The sequence below is a fragment of the Cydia strobilella genome, chromosome 2 (genome assembly GCF_947568885.1).
Source record: "Cydia strobilella chromosome 2, ilCydStro3.1, whole genome shotgun sequence".
NCBI lineage: Eukaryota > Metazoa > Arthropoda > Insecta > Lepidoptera > Tortricidae > Cydia > Cydia strobilella.
The window spans coordinates 24146061-24160741 of NC_086042.1; the positions used below are offsets into that span (position 1 = coordinate 24146061).

At 35.2% G+C, this 14681-nt stretch overlaps 1 protein-coding gene across 1 annotated transcript in view; it reads left to right on the plus strand.

Annotated features, from left to right (window-relative positions):
• The first annotated feature begins 3794 nt into the window (after positions 1–3794).
• Positions 3795–14681, plus strand: part of LOC134754245 (zwei Ig domain protein zig-8-like) — a 155674-nt gene continuing 144787 nt past the window's right edge. Inside the window, exon 1 of the mRNA XM_063690446.1 lies at positions 3795–4283. The gene's annotated coding sequence lies outside the window, so the exon portion shown is untranslated. The remainder of the gene's footprint in view (positions 4284–14681) is intronic.

Sequence of the window (14681 nt, forward strand, 5' to 3'; positions counted from 1 at the left end):
GGTAAGGGTTAAGTCTGTAAGCCGAAGGAACTCAAAGCTTTTTAATTTTTTCCTAAATCGAGTTATTTCTTTTAAATGCACAACAGCAACACGTCAACAAGATACTTACATGTGGTACCTATACTCGTAACTTAACTACTTAAGTACCAAATATTCCTAATCATAATTTACCGCCAGCGCACTGAACTGTTATTATCTCTATGAGCATTGTATTTTTTATCGCATTGTTATCAAGAACGAATGATTAATAAATTAAACCCTATGATTGTTGCCGCATTAAGGTCATTACTTTTATCTTTTCATGCGGGCAGTGGACATGAATGTTTTGTAAAATAATGACTTTTTTATGTGTTTTCTTTTAATTTTGTTATAGGTCTATATTACAACAAGTTAAATTATTTCTTTTTGGTGCGTTGTTCTTTCTGATAGTAAACTGTAGCTGGCTGTACATATACTCAACACCTCTATGTAACATACATACCGACCTAGGAAAAATATTTCAGTAGCTAGCTGGCTATGAAAAGCAGTATTTTTCTGTACATAAAGTATACATTCTTAACAATCTTGATTGGATTACCGTTGTTAACTATACCAACAGCCATTCTATTCCGCCAAATATTATCAAAGTTATTTAATCTTAAAGGACCTTTATTTTTATGTACATGTTTTGCGGGAGGCTTCTTCCCACGTAAACAATAGCTCCGAAGCAGGCCTTACGTTGGCTTCGAAACTACAGATAAACAGATCGATCTACATCAAATATCAGTGCGAGTCATAAGCGAAACGATAAAACGAACTATCGAAATATAGTTCCAAGAAAATAAGTTGTCAGAAAATTTTAATATTCCAGTTTTCTAATTCTGTAAGCCACTGCGGAAGAACGATTATCATATTCTTATGTATTCAGATGCACATCTCACACTAGAGAATGTCGACAGCCAGCTTTAGCTCCGTATATTTCATACTAGCTTTTGCCCGCGACTTCGTCTGCGTGGGTAGATTAGTAATTTGGGTAGATAGCCTATTTTTACAGCAACCACCACTACATATGGTCGAACTACATAAATAAAAACTTCTGTAGCTATCTGCTAAAATATTTCAACATTACAATATTAAACAGACGTTCCCCCATAGTAAATTATGCCTAATAATAAGTTTTTGACAAAAATTTCATTTTGGTACAAGCTTTTATCGCTGACTGTATTTTTTTTCCACAGGCAACTAATACTCATCGAGACAATTCTAAAAACCCCAAACACAATTAGGTTGCGTTGTTTTATCACAGAGTTCCTATAACCACCTCCTGTCTTCATCATCAGATCAGCTCGATGGTACCATAATATTGCATCGTCACCCGACTGACATGCGTATGCAAATTTTCAGCTTCATCGGAAACCGGGAAGATGGTTAAATTAGTTACCTTAGATTCCATTACATAGTTCAGAGTTCCTATGACCACCTCCTGTCTTCTTCATCAGATCAGCTCGATGGTACCATAATATTGCATTGTCACCCGACTTACATGCTTAAGCAAATTTTCAGCTTCATCGGAAACCGGGAATATGGTTAAATTAGTTACCTTAGATTCCATTACATAGTTAGTTACATACAGGTCGATCTAATAAAAGCGTGTTAAAAATAAGAGTAGTTAGTGTTTATTAATTTATCCGCTCCTTCTCGTACTCTGCACTTCGCTCCTTCCCAGCCCAGAATTCAAGATCATACCTAGCCTACTCGCAACTTTCAAGGGATTTTTATCTTTAGATAGCTCTGCTCTCGAAGCGCGATGAGGTTCGATTTAACCTTTAATACAAACCTGTTTAACTCTAGGATAAGAGTGATATTGATTGATACAGATTATAATTGTAATTTCTGCTTGTCTTTATTTCGTTGTGAGCTTTTTTCATGCATCAAAGAAAGCCATGTCAGCCATGTGTGTTGCCGGGATAAGAATAAACGAACTCAGCATATTTCTTGCTTAGAATAAAGGCTTAGTCTTCCCTGCCGCCAGTGGAGGAAGCATTATTTCCGACATCAGTAATTGAAACCGAGACAAAAAATATTTAATAAAAAAAAAGTATTATTTTGCATGGCATGATTTTTTTGTACTAGTTGTTTCCATTTAGTCACTACTCACTAGCAGTTTTAATCTTGCTACTAAAAAACGTTCCACGTTTCTTATGAACAATTCAATTTACAATTTGTCACACCCTTAATACCTACTTAATGGACTTACATTTTTATTTTTTAATGAAATGGACTAAATTTGTCACATAACACTTTTCTTATATCTGGATAGAAAAAAACCGTTAGAATTTTCTTTGAGTATCCAGATCTGTCATAATACGCAGATAAACTCATTTATTAGATAATAAGTGTTACAAAATGAGTATAAAACTAAAACTAACTACAATTATAATAACTAAAAATTAAAAATACCTATCAAAATTTTGAGCCCTTGGTAGGGTGCCCATCACGCAGGCAGCGTTCCCGCGCTGGAATGCTATGGCCAATCTTTGCGCGAGAAAGCCGCCCGCGCGAGGGTCACCTGTGGCCTCCCTTAGGCGTTTGCTGTCATAATATTATGTTTTTGCTAATTCACGATATCCTGTAGGCGACATCATGTACTAGTAATGTGATAAAACTAATGCTGAATAATTAGCCTTATTTATGGAGCCTCAAGAACGTGTCATATCCTTTGGCCCGCAAGTTGTGCAAAATATTAATTACACGTGACTGTACCTATGCGCACTGAGACGGTTTGAAAGTGAGAAATAAATTTAAATGCATTAATATTAAGCAGCAAGTGGGCATTAGGTTGGCAGATGAGAGTAGGTAAGTTAATGGATAACATAAAATTATGAAGCTGTTTATGATATATTTAATATGGAATACCTATACTTTATTCGTATGTTTAATTTTAAATACCTATTATGCTGGAAATTGAAAGGGCTCAACGCTCTGTTTTAAAAGTGATGCTTAAAAAACCCTTTCGATTTCCATCCATAGATCTCTATGCCGAAGCAAAGGTCTTGACCGTACGTCAGTTATTTTTAATGAAAATCTCTTTACACACACATACATTCTCAAAATTGTTGCCTTGCTATAGTTCTCTAATCAAAAAACGCACCTTTAACTTACCAATTTCAGAAGTCCGTTCCGCCTTTGGGAAACGTTTCGGGCAAAGAATCCGAGTGACCACTTACAACGCTTTGCTTAAACATTGTAACCTTAAAGACTGCACCATTGTAGAAGCTAAGATACTCTTATTTAAATTTTTACATTCACTTTCTTATGCCGAGGCAGAACATATTATAACTAAAATATTTTAGTTTAGTTTTCAATATTGTATAATTTTTTTTTTCTTTTTTCGTACTTTCAAGTACTTCATTTAAGTTTGTTTTTCAATACCTACTTTGTTGTGTAGTACTCTATATTTTAACTATTAATAATTTTAATTGTACCTGGTTCCCCGCGATACAGGCGTAGCCTAGTGCGGAGACCCCTGACATTCTCTGTTATATATTTCATTGATAATAAATTTATTCTTATTCTTATACGTACCCGTTGTACCTAAAACACCTAGTAAATTACCACCTATCTATTCTATAAAACTTGATGGCCGATTGGTTGAATCACTTTCAAAAGTAAAATAGTTTCTGCCTGTAATAAGATGTTATGTTAATTATTTTATCTGCTAATATCATAATCACTACAATACAAACCGTAGTTTAAAGAAAACTACAAACTTTTATTAAGAACATTCACTTATTCGTCGCATATTCACTGCGCAATATACAAATAGAGCGCCAAATGGATATATTTTTCAAGATTTTCGGTCATGCGCGAGCTGCCCGGGTACCAATACACGTTTCGTTGTGATCGGGTACACACATTCATAATCGCCGACTATCAGTACTTGGAAAATCACGGACACAGGCAAAGAAAATCACGCACACTTCCACCCAATCTCTGTTGTACACTGTGTAAGTATGGGGGTTTCACGCACACTAGCACAGCGTCAACCCTGCGATGCTGTATACATTAGTCTCCTTCTGGGTACCGTGTCGCAGGGACGTGTATTTGATCACCATTGTATGACGTTCGGGAGTGTAACGATGTGAACTTGGTATCATAAGAGTTAACTCGAGTGTTAAGCCTTTCACAAGTTTGTATGGATAGTGGATGTTTCAAACTTTTTCAGTGTATTTATGTGGAGTGTTGATACAGCTGTGTGAAATTTTAAAGGAAATGAAATCGCCATTCTGTGGATAAATTAGTAGGTAAGAAAAGGAAGCGTTTAATAATTTTTTTAACACGATGATTATTTCCTGCAATCAGAAAAAAAAATATTTTTTTTAAATTGTCTTTTGTTATTTACCTACTTGAAGTAGGTATATTAAGATATATCAATTGAATAAAAAGTAACCTACCCCACAAGAATGGTCGGTTGCTTTTAGGCCCTGGCTCTACTCTTGCAGTACTTAGTATTTAACTGATTTTACGCGTTTTACCTGACATAAGTCTTGTTTCGCTTACATTTTAAGTGTCCAACATGATACTAAACGATAGGTAATTATCACGATATTTATCGTTATTATTTACGTAGTAATTATTGCGATATTTATCAAGAAGTATTAATTATTTATCATGGTAATTTCGAGCCCTGGTGCGCAAATGTTTTCAAACTATGTAGTTTATATTTTGAAATGTTAAAAAGCTCGTGGTTATTTTTAGAGAGAATCGATATTTTAAAAACAAAACTTCCGTAAGACACAGATATTAAATATTATGTTAAAACGTCACTCATGTATTTTAAGTCGTAAATTCTGCGTCGCTTCGCCAACGCGTACTCCCGATGATGCTACTCGGTATGGAGTGAAAAATGTCGAGCAATTTTCGACTTACAATGTGAATAAAAAATCATTTTTCTTACAACGCTAAGTAAAAATAGTTTATTTGGATATTTTTTTTTTCTTTTTGAGCAAGAATATTTTTATTTGTAAGAAAAAAATACTATATGTAACAAAAACCTTTTTGTCTCACAATGCAAAAAGTACACATGTCATGTATTTACATTTTACAATATGAACATAACAATTGAATTGTTGTGTTTTTAATTTATGTACAAATGTACCAACAGTAACAGTAACGATTTTCCGGAACAGTGTATTTGTTACAAGAAGCACTTAAAAAATTGTATCCGCGTCGTTAGGCACGTTCAAAACGAACACTCACTCATTAAGTATAGGTAGCCACATGTTTTTAATTACCTACCTATAAAATAAAGTAATATTAGAAAAAGAAAAACCGGCCAAGTGCGAGTCGGACTCGCGTACGAAGGGTTCCGTACCATTACGCAAAAAACGGCAAAAAAATCACGTTTATTGTATGGGAGCCCCACTTAGATGTTTTAGATATTTAATTTATTCTGTTTTTAGGGTTCCGTACCCAAAGGGTAAAAACGGGACCCTATTACTAAGACTCTGCTGTCCGTCTGTCCGTCTGTCTGTCTGTCTGTCACCAGGCTGTATCTCGTGATCTGTGATAGCTAGACAGCTGAAATTTTCACAGATGATGTATTGTATTGTATTGTAGTTCGGGCGATTTTCCGCAACTCGACGACTGGCGCCTATTTTGCGTGACATGGGGGTGGGCTAGTCCTGCCAGCCTAGCTCCTCGAGGAAACCTATCAAACCTTTGATGTTGAGTAGGACCTCGGGGAGGTCTCTCGGGGATCCGAGATGTTTTGCCCTGTATGGGGCCACTCCGCTGCACTCCAGCACCACGTGAGAGGCTGTTTCTTCTGTCTCCATGCATCCTCTGCATAGGGGACTGTCTGTGACACCTGTTATAAAAAGATGTTTGTTAAATAGTCCATGCCCTGTTATGACACTGGTTACCATGCTCAGTCGGGTCTTTCCTAATTGAAGGAGCACCCATGCCAGGCATGGCTTGTTTGGCCTGTCTGCATCCAGTCTGGTTTAGCCAATGTTCTGTGTGTAGTTTCCCTGTACGTGCCAGCAGCATTGAGCGTACCTTGCTAAACGGTATCGGGAGGATCGGTTCTGGGCCAATCGCTCCCGCACTCGATCCTTGCCTGGCAAGCTCGTCCGCAGCATCGTTACCCCTGGATCCGCTGTCCTTTGATCCATTGTAGGGTGATCTTATTGTTATGAGATACCTCCATTAGTCGTTCGTGGTATTCGTGTATAAGTTTGGATGTGACTATATGGCTTTTTAGAGCAGATGATGTATTTCGGTTGCCGCTATAACAACAAATACTAAAAACATAATAAAATAGAGATTTTAAGTGGGGCTCTCATACAACAAACATGATTTTTGACCAAAGTTAAGCAACGTCGGGTAGGGTCAGTACTTGGATGGGTGACCGTTTTTATAGTTAATGGTACGGAACCCTTCGTGTGTGAGTCCGACTCGCACTTGGCCGGTTTTTAGTATTTGTTTTTATAGCAGTTATAGCGACAACAGAAATACATCATCTGTGAAAATTTAAACTGTCTAGATATCACGGTTCATGAAATACAGCCTGGTGACAGACAGACAGACGGACGGACAGACGGACAGTCGGGCAGACGGACAGTGGAGTCTTAGTAATAGGGTCCCGTTTTTACCCTTTAGGTACGGAACCCTAAAAATTAAAAACCTGAAATGTTCATGGTTCATGCGATACCTACAGCCTGGTGACAGACATACAGACAGACGGACAGTGGAGTCTTAGTAATAGGATCCCTTTTTCACTCTTTGGGTACGCAACCCTAAAAACGCAACAGTGGGGTATCCCAGAAGTAAAGAGACTTTATTTTCAAAATATTGAATATAAACTAAGCATTGAAAGTAATAATTTCGGTTTAAAGTTAATCAAAAAAACAAACAACAGAATGGAAAAATTAATCAAATTTTTAAGTTAATATACAATTTGCGCCCCCAACAACTTCAAACGCATTTTTTTGTTTGATTGTTCGCGGCCCGCCGGCCCCGCCGCATTACGGCTGTTTGAGATTTTGTACCCACTTCTTTGGCCATATCATAGAGTAACTTATACTAGAGCGGTACTGTCATAGTAAATTTTGTAACCCCAGTAAATTCACTGCCATCTTTCGACACATTTTAAAACTAAAAATGAAGATTTATAAAAATACGATAGAATGTATTTAAATATAGATAAATGATTTTTTTTATTTGCATTTATTATTATTATGATTTTGACCCATGTTCTTTCACTGATATGCGTTAAAATTGTTAAATAACTAACGAAACCGTCAACGCCATCTATACGACTGTAGGCCAAAACTAGTAGCGCCCTCTGAACGAGAATCAAATTTTCTTGATTTTCGAGGCACGTTTATTCCTTAGACTGTATCCATCTATTACGGAGTTATATCTATCTTTGGCCATACTAAATATTTTGTGAAAAATTTGGCTTTACGTCCAAATTTTTGGTCGTAATTCACAAATACAGCCAACGTTATACAAGATAGAATTAGGAGCAGTGTGATAAGGGAAAAGTGTGGACTGAGCGAAGATGTAGTGACAAAAATTGAGAAAGGTATGTTGAGATGGTTTGGACACGTGGAAAGAATGAGTGAAAGAAGGCTAACAAAGAGAGTGTATAAGGGAGAGGTAGAAACGGGAGTTGGAAGGGGCAGACCTCGGCAGACTTTCTCTGATCAGATCGGGGAAATCCTGAAGAAAGGCCAGGTCAAGAGCACCCTAAACCGGCGACCGTGTATGAGGAATGTTATGAAAGTGAAGGAAGCGAAAGAGGTATGTCAGGATCGTAGTAAGTGGAAATCCGTGGTCTCTGCCTACCCCTCCGGGAAATAGGCGTGATTATATGTATGTATGTATGTATGTATGTATTTATTCATTGGTATTTAAGGTCTAGTTCCGTCCTATGTAATACATATTTATTATTCCCTGTAACGGCTGGATTCCTATTTATATTGAGATTTTACGCTTCGTTGGGAATCAAAACAAACTGCCAAGGCGGGCTAATCCGCTAGACTCCCAAGGGTTAAGATGAATGCTCTAAGATCTCGGCCACCTAGAAACCTCACTTAAAAATGAGTCGTTTTTAATGTCCACCATTAGTTATTTCAGGCAGTATTAGCTAGGCTTTAAAGTAGAATCTTGGGGTAAAATATGTTTGTACAGTCGACGTCAGAGATGTATATTTACACTTTACCACTTAACTCCTTTGTAATAAGGCAAAAACTGTAAACATATGACGTGGACTGTACATACAGTTGTGTGCTATATAATAGCAGTCAATAAGAATATGAAAATTAAGGGAAAACTATAACTTTAGATCAATCAAATGACATTGTTTCAGAATTAACTGTAACCTTTACTTAAATAATATTGGAAGTAAAAAATATATATTGAAAACCGTCTTTTTTACTGACTCGTGGAAATTCTTATAAAAATGTAGAACCCTATGAAAGAAATCCAGTTTTTTTTTACTTCCAAAGTAGTCAAGTAAATAAAATTCTACTTGTGCACGTAAGTATACGAGTACGTCAATAAACGACTTTAAATATAGTATATTTTCATACAAAAAGTGCCTGAGGAAAAATGGACGGTTGTACTTTTCATATTGATCATATCGTAAAGAAAATTTGTACGCAATGTCGGTGTTTAGAAAACCGATTATAAAACAAAATGTTGCATATCTACTACAGTGTTTGGGATTATACGAATTTTTAGTATGACCTAAGTACAGTAAGCTGCATAGATAACTGACCCCCTGCAAACGAATTTATATGCAGGGGGTCAGTTACCTATGTAGCTTACTGTACCTACACCGGTTACTTTTATAACTAAAACAATTTTATTTTATTAATTTTGACACAAGTCGTATACCTAATATTTAATTTGGTATAGTCAATATAGGTTGTCTGGAAGAGATCGTTTTAGCGATAAGACCGTTGTATTGTCAATATACCAGTTAATCGATTACAACAAATTATATTCATGTGAACTAGTGTTTCTTTCATAAACCTAACTGCCCGTTTTAATACTCTCATTGTCTGTTTTTGTCTTTAACGTACAATAGGCGTCGGCGTCCCGAATTGAGGAGTTTGGAAATTCATTATCAAAGTCCTTGCTCAAGCGAAGTACAAAGGGATGGTTAAAAAGCCTGATATGACGGAATTTGATGATTGATAGGGCACGATTTCATTGGGTTTAGTGGGGCAAATGTTGGCGTGACAAAATAAAAATTTTGATCGACCTAAGGCATAGTAAGTTCGTGTGGTATTCTCTCACTCTCACTGAGCGCAAACGTGAGCGAGATGGAAGTGCGTGCCCGGGTGGGCGGATAACATGTTTTTTAATTTATTTTTTGTACGTTTAAATAAAATAAAAAAGTAATCAATACTTTCCCTCAAACTATATATTGTCGATTTTAAGAAGGAATATTCATATTTTTAGGTTTTGTGCATAATATGTTACAAAGTGTATTTTAGACCTATGTTCGTGATTTTATTATATCGAGCGAAAGTCAAAAATTCAGGATTCTAATCGATACAGTCCCTCGAGAAAGGCCTCAAGATAACTAATTAAATTTATGGCAGCCGTATTGTGATCCAAAAAAACTCCATTCATCTGAACCTACTCCACCATAAAATTATTTTAAATATGTCCGTTAATACTTTTAAGGTGGCGTAGGTTCAAATGAACGGAGTTTTTAAAAAGTCGTAACGCTTTTTTGGATCATACAAAAATCGACCTATAGGCCAATTAGAACGTACACTGACATCTAAATGATGTTATTCAGTTATCGTGCATTTCCAACCAATACATGTACCGACAAGTACAAACTGGTCGGTACATGTATTGGTGCGACCGAGACGCACTATAACTAATTGAGATCATTCGATGTAATTCTCATATCAGTGTACGTTCGAAATGTTGTGGGTAATTTGCGACTATGGTATATAATATATTCTATGAACTTTCTCTTTCCGCACAGATTATAGCTGTTTTTTTTTTCTTTGCCACGCACACAATAATAGTTATCAAAATAATTAACATCTTACTAACGTGTTATACAAAGCGCTTACCTATTGATAATTAAGTCGCAGGTGTCACTGGCAATTTTCTCTAACAAAGCGCGATCAAGTATCTCAATAATAAATCTGCTTATGAATTGCTGAATTACCGGTTCTATCGACATGAATGGAAAAAGGTCACGCGGTCCTTATCCTTTTAATTAAAAAGTTAAACCTTCCATATACTTGGAACCCTGGTTTGAAAAATTAAAATTGAATAATGGGCGAATATTAAATATAAAAGTGAGATAAACACGTTATTCGGAAATTTGACGATCAATATTGGCTGTAAGCGACCAAAGATTTTAAGAGTAAAAGCTTTAGTTGGTTTTAAAAATTTATTTTTTGTAAAAATATTTCAGGCAATATATTAATAGACAATGCGCGAAGGATAAATTATTTTGATTTGTAAAATTATCAATTTTATTTGTAGAATTGTGTCGCCCGATCATTGTCTTACACTTACCCGTCTATCGTAAATCGTAGCACGAATTCAGTAGTAAAAATGGAGCTGGTCACATTGTGACAGCCAATTAATTTTATTGCCATTCTACTGAAAATATTTGATGATTGTGTTGCAAGTGCCATATTAAATAATAATATGTATTATCGCTTTATCGCTACGCGGTTTTGGGCTTACATAGTTACTTAATGAAATACGTAAAACTTGCTATTTAATTAATTTAATTACCTAGCCTAGCCATAAATTCTGTTACAAAGTTAATTGTATCTAGAGACTATAATTTTAAGTTTTTTAATAAAATTGTCGGCGATAACTATCATGAAATAAAACTATGAAAACTATGGAAACGTCGGGATGTATTATAAATTCAATATACGCGATATAATCCGTTTTCATAGTTTTATTTTTTAATAAAGTTTTATATACCTAATAAAGGGACTGCAGATAACGAATAAAAAATGCCTAATAATTATTCCATGTTGCCAGCCCTCACCGTAATAAAGTCATGCCTTTAAAGGAGCAAGTGAAGAGGGCCTAATTTACGCACAATTTTTTTGCGGAAATATGACATTCCTGTTTTCAAAATAATATTCAGGTGATCAAATTTTTTACAATATTCAATGTATTTCTTGCCTGAATACAGATCTAAGAAAGCGGCAGATGTAGTTAACAAAGTGCTGCGAGACAATCATCTCGTGTATTTTATAGTTTTGTGAGCAGGCCCAGATAAAAGGGTCACTAAGCCCAATTTTTGCGAAAAATTGATCCATATTAGTGAATACACGTGCACGAGTGTAACAAAATACCGTAATAGACGCTTAAGTTTACCTATTTGAAACACCGTATTCCATGATAAAATATTGACATTTTATTGTCTTCGGTTACCGCGATAGTTACTCATGAAATAAAACTATGAAAACGGATTATATCGCGTATATTGAATTTATAATACATCCCGACGTTTCGAACCCTTTACAGCGTTCGTGGTCAACGGGTGACTGAGGAAAAATTACTAAGTGCAAAAATACCCACATACTAAAATAATGAACAATCATAGACTACAAACTTTAAGGCTGGTTGTACATGCAAAATCGGTTCATAAGGCTAGTTATACACTACAATTATTTTCAAGTAAAGATATATATATACGCGATAAAAACTACTATATTGACATTTTGTTTAAGGGCATACCTAAAACACGTAACTCCTACTTCCCAAACCTGAATATTAATTAATTTACCAAGGTTATTGAGGCAACTTACTGACTCTCGGCCAGTCAATGTTTGATCCACTGAATATAAAAAAAAAATCATGTATCTTAGAGAGCAAGGCCTGCTCTATGCGATACAGAATTTGTTACAGAAAAAAATTAAAGCTGGGGTCGAAATTCCCGACGGAGGTGGTGAAAAAGACGTGCGTATTTTTGAGGTACTTCGCTGCTTCATTAAAAAGCACGTAAATATGCAAGAGATAACAAAATCTAATAATCATTATATTTTTAAATACGTCATTAGTTTGTCTGTTTCATGTACATATAAAATTTGTTTCAATAACTTTTAATTTATAGTTGTTGAAATTATTTTAATTTATTTTATATTTTTTAGTACGTAATGTTTGACGATCATGATAAGAAGATAAGCATAATTTTGACATTGATGCAAATTTATAGTGTAATTTTTATCCTGAAATAAATATTTAAATATAAATCTAAATCTATGTGTAATTTACGTTATAATGGAATTAATGGCTAGACTAGGTAGCTGTTTAATCAATTAACCGGTGTCTTCATTATTTATTTCAGGGTTTAATCAGTAAAGGGAACGAGATGTAGATCCTTAGATACTCGTATTTATCGAGGTCATGTCCATAATGTATGCAGTCGAGAACTTTGTCGCTTTAAGAAAACGTGTATAAGCAAGAGTTAATGTCGTGGAAAGTTACAACGGTGTAAAAGTTTACTGACGGTAGATTTAACAAACAGTTTGTAACACTAACTTTTAGCTATTTTAGTTCACATTACCGAAGCGATGTTGAAGTTATTAATTGTGTCGTATTTTAAAAATTATCGATCGTTTCTTCTTATTTGTATGTCTCAATGGTCTCAGTTGATATTGGTAATTTGTGATGGCGGCATTGACTCCTTTAACCTGCTTAGATAAGCTAATAACCCTCTTACCATCTTGTAAATGGATAGACAGACGGATAGATATCAAAGTGATTACATTATGAGACAAGTGCTAGATTTGCAAAAAATGCCGATAAATTAAAACACGACCGCACAAACACGGCACGTAACAAACACGGCTTTCAACAAAGACACGTAAAGTATGTACTGTAAACTAAATTTACATAATACAGGATACAAGACGTTTATTGATAAAAGTTAATTCAGCTCATCAGATAACTAGAATCCAAGGAATATACGTTATGCTTTACAATGTCTGCAGCTTGGGCTCTTTCCTCGATCACTAACTTGGTACTTATCAGAGAATGTAGAGCGGATGTTCCTAATGTTTACATTTCTAGGAATCCGGAAGAAAGCCGGGCAAAAATGCTTTGCAAATATGTATACCCGTCCTTTACGAATTAGATAATGTGTCGAACAGAGATGCATATATGCTTGTTATTCCTCATTTGTGTAGGGTGTCACAAGTTTGATAATTTGCTAGGGATGTAATTGTGTCGACTTTTTATATCGATAAATTATGCATAAGATTATGTGCCGTGTAAAAAAATAATCACGAAATTTGCAAATTGATAATAGTCTGACTAATGAAAGTTGAACCTGAAAAAACGCGGCAATTTCAAGAAATCTGTAGCAGGCGGCTCGTTGAATACAAGGATTGCATAACTTTTATACTTTTTATAATTTTCATTTTCTAAAAATCATAAAAAGTATAAAAATTATGCAATCCTTGTAATCAAAGAGCCGCCTGATATGAGGATTAATGCATATACCTAATATAGCTTTTATCTCATTTGCAGTCTACCACTCCAAACCGTCTAACTATACTTCTCGTTTTTTTTTATCATCTCGTCTAGTCTCAAGGCGAGCGATCTTAACGTGTCGTTTTATCGAAAAACACTTTGAAAATAAGTCGCAACAAATATAATATACGATCATTTACATAGTTTTGCTTTCATAAGTCAAATATTGCTATATTTATAAAAAAAACTTGTCAATAAAAAGACACGTGGAAATGGTTTACCTTTTTTCCAATGCTAAAAGACTAAGTACTTATAGTTTCTAGTCATGTACCAAATAGGAAATGAAAAAAAAAAAAAAAAAAAGTTTGTGTAGTATATTTATTTTATTTAATAATAGGGAATATTACGCGAAACTCGGCATAGGTGGCGCCACTATCACAATCTGAGGGTCTATCGCGAAACAAGAAAATCGAACTTTCGTTATCTAACATCTCTGTCACTCTTGCGTATTCGAGCGATAAAGAGGCAGCTAGATAACGAAATTCGAGTTTTCCGGTAGGTCCCCTGAAAACTTGTCAAAAACCTGTTAAAGGTACAGTATGAATAAGTTACTCTACGGTGCACTAAAAAAGCTAGTGCTGCACTCTGGTGGCAGAACATTGCAGTAATATCCCCTATTCCTCGTCCTTTGGAAATCTGAAATAAAAAGTTGAGTTTTGTGAGATAGGTAAACCAACAATATTAATAAAAGGAACATTCATCAATGATCATTAATGTCTTTTTTATTAGGGTTCCGTACCCAAAGGGTAAAAACGGGACCCTATTACTAAAACTTCGCTGTCCGTCTGTCTGTCACCAGGCTGTATCTCATCAACCCCGATAGCTAGACAGTTTAAATTTTCACATATGATGTATTTCTGTTGCCGCTATAACAACAAATACTAAAATCTATACAGACTTGAATGCAAGTAATAATTACATAAACAACATATCGATTTCAATGTTTAGGGTCACGTCCTATAAATTAATTTCTTCAAAACTGAACAAAACTCACCGATTAAAGGTTACCGGTTCGTGCGTATTTTCTTTTCTTCCTGTATGCGATTTACAGCCCTCGATCACACAAGACATAATCACATAGGGAACTTCAAACCATTACAAATAAAAACTCAGCACGTTTTCCAACAATCTTTCAGGAATAGCAACAATATAAT